Source organism: Olea europaea, unplaced genomic scaffold (genome assembly GCF_002742605.1).
Source record: "Olea europaea var. sylvestris unplaced genomic scaffold, O_europaea_v1 scaffold1564, whole genome shotgun sequence".
Classification (NCBI taxonomy): Eukaryota; Viridiplantae; Streptophyta; class Magnoliopsida; order Lamiales; family Oleaceae; genus Olea; species Olea europaea.
The window spans coordinates 151,886-155,199 of NW_019233246.1; the positions used below are offsets into that span (position 1 = coordinate 151,886).

General features: G+C 32.7%; 1 pseudogene; it reads right to left on the bottom strand.

The window, feature by feature from the left end:
• Nucleotides 1-493: 493 nt before the first annotated feature.
• The window catches only part of LOC111376831, a 5,085-nt pseudogene continuing 2,264 nt past the window's right edge, over nucleotides 494-3,314 (bottom strand).

Sequence of the window (3,314 nt, forward strand, 5' to 3'; positions counted from 1 at the left end):
GATGTCTCACATAAGAGTTCAAGGAGCGTTCTTCTTCTTGTTATAATCGTGTATTAATTCTTCACATAAATAGTATTTTTTTTTTTTTTTGAATTATTTCATTTATATAGGGCTTGTTCGACAAAGATTTTGATAAAAGTTATAATATATTTTGATAAAAACTGATGAAATGTTTACTAATATTTATTATTAAGTTTGACCTCAACTTTTTAAGATATATCATAAGCAAGCACTTAGTTTGATTCAAGAAGCTACCCTCCCCTTTGGTGGCTGTGATGCCTCACTTATGTCTACATATTAGATTAACGGAGGTTCAACAGACCCTATTAGACCACTCGATAATTACTAAAGGTAGCCCAAACACTACACATAATCCTTATTGGGATAAATCTAAATTTAAAAATGATCTTACAAATGAAAGAGAAACATCATTAAATTTCATTACATACATAAAAGACGTGATTTCTAAAAAATAAGATAGACGACTATTAATCTAGTTCTGAACTAGGGCTGCATACAAGAGTTCATTCCATGTATCAGGAACCCATGCCAAACACCAATGACTGCAATCGTGAGAATGTTGTCCACCATTGCCACAAACAGAAGGATGTTCATCTATTCTTATATCAGACAATTCAGTTATACTTAGTAAATAAACTGGTTTGGACATTGCTCTTAGAATTTTTTTTAGCACCAATTCTGCTGGATGAGGATGACTCAAATATTTCAGCGGGTGTGTTTTTCCCATACAAGATTCAATCTCTTGCTCGCTGTGAAAAGGAAAATGAATTTTGGGGTCGATAAGTAATAAAACTTCCAATTGACTATTAACTTTGTACTCTATAATTTGTTGATCATCTTACCTAGCATGATCTGGAGACACACCTTGAAAGAATACTTTGGTCTTGGTTGGATCTACATGGAAATCTATCCATTTTGCCCATGTTTGAAGAGCTTTCTCGTAGGCAAACAAACGATTCATGTCTTTCAGGGTTAAATTTCCATACCTAATCAGGTCCCAACTGAAACACATATAAATTAGACACAATTAAAGAGGTACTGAAACATGTCGAATTATTGTGAATATTATAGAGTAATTTGCTTTTAAGTCATATAAAATACATTATGTGCTGAAACGTTGCTTACGGTTGTTGTCTCTCGGTGTGAAGCCACCAATGCCATGAGTCGAAGATTAATATGTCCATTCCTTCCCAAATTTTGCCACTACTTATCGAATCGAGCCTTAAAACCCACCCATTTGGCTCTCTTGTGATATCAACAAGAAGTGCATTTCGTGAGAACATGATTGAAGCATTATAACCCTACATTTTTCGTACATACAAATATTAAAGTAGGAAATCAATCTCAACACAACTAATGACTTAGGCTACTACTAACTTCGACTCAACCCCCCACCTAACATCTTAGAGGGCCCTAAATTCGACTGTTTTAGTTAATAGATGAGAAAAAGTGAAAAGAAAAATCCCATCTTTTTGATTGCTAAAGAATTTAGTGCATCTTTTCAAAACTTATAATTACTCATAAGTTTGTCAAACTCTTAAAACTCACTGCGTACAAGCAATTACAAGTTTTGACAAAAAGAGACTTAAAACAAATCGAACTAAATTATCTTATGTTGTAATGAGGAATAATTTTAAGATATAGATAAAAATAAGTTTAACCGGAAATTCGAATTTAGAAAGGCCTCCATTTCTTTCTGATGTGTACTTAGCTTCTGGTACTGCTACATGTAGCATGCATGTGAGGGATTGCCACTGGTTAAGACCCAAAGAGTCTCCTACGAACAAGAGCTTCTTTCCCTTTAACTTTGTCAAAAAATCGATGCCATTGAATCTACAATAAAATATTTGGTGTTTAAATAAAGATAAAAGAGATTTCTCAGTTTAGTATTATCAAAGATTATTAAAATCACGAGTCTAAGTATCATTGTCACCCATTCAATGAAATTTTTCATATGATTGCATTTGAAATGATCCCTAGATTCATTAAGTTAGACATAAACGAACCACTTGATGATTAAACCAAGATTTAAACGATTATCATGTGGCCTTCCTCGACCTCATGTCATGTATGCAGCCAACTCTTTCTCCAATCTATCTCTCTCTTTAAGAGAGAAGTTGCATGTAGCCAGTGGTTGAATTTTACCATGTTAAAGGACAATTCATAATTTATTATTGTTATTTTAACTAACAAACGTGACAAATTTGCTGAAAAATAATCTGAGAAAATGCAAAAAGAAACAGAAAAGAGGTACTATAAGTTTTGGATAGAGTAAAGAAATTCAGAAAAATACAAAAGCGATCTTTTGAATTACCAGTAAAGGTGTATCTTTGATACAATATTAGCAATATTTTTTTTCATTTGTAATGAATGCTACTTATATTCTTTGTGTATATCAAAACTATAGTAACTATGATTAATCATTCATTGAACTTGCTTTATTGTGTAAATTAGCCAATTATGTTTGATTGTTTCACTCATATTATTATACAAATGGACCTCTAATTACGTTGAAATGTCTAATCCGAAAATATCAACCGAAGTGCTTTCACCTCTTGTAGTAGATCCGTCTAGTCGACAATCCTTATTTCTTGCTGTCTAGTCTCCTTTTCTCCGCTTGTGAAGAAGCTTGGCTAGTTCTTTTTTTCGGATATTCTGTTCATCCTTTTTTTCCTTTATAAGGTGAGCTAACGTGTTTAGAAATAAAAATTTCCTTAACCCAAGCAAGGAGAATTTCTTAATAAATTTCGGACAATTGAACCACGTTTCAATATTCAAATATGTATTATAACATTATTAAGAAAAGGAAAAATAAAACAAATTTTAACCATTCATATGGTTCCAGGAGCCATATAATCATGCAAGTTAAGCTGCAGCCATGAAAACTACATGACAAAGAAACATTCACGAAACTTCAGTTGTATCAAATTTCAAATTTAAACTCAACGGCTAAATTTATTTGAAATAAAAAAAAGGGACAATTTGTAAGAATCACATAGATTGATGTAACAGAAGAGACCTTGGTAATTTGCATCCACTGGGAACTGGGTTGCCATCTGTATTTCATATGATCTTTATCTGGTCGACCATTTCTTTGGCAGTCGAATTCTCTTTGGATGAAGGGACATTTTCTTAAATCGTAAAGAGGATAGGAATTATCATAAACCCAAATCCCCTTGAAAATATCACAACCTTTTGCTGCAAATTCTCCATGCACATCAATAGAGAAAGAAGAAGAAGCAGAAATTTTGCAGCAAGAAAAAACAATCCATTAGAGAGAGAGAGAGAAGGGG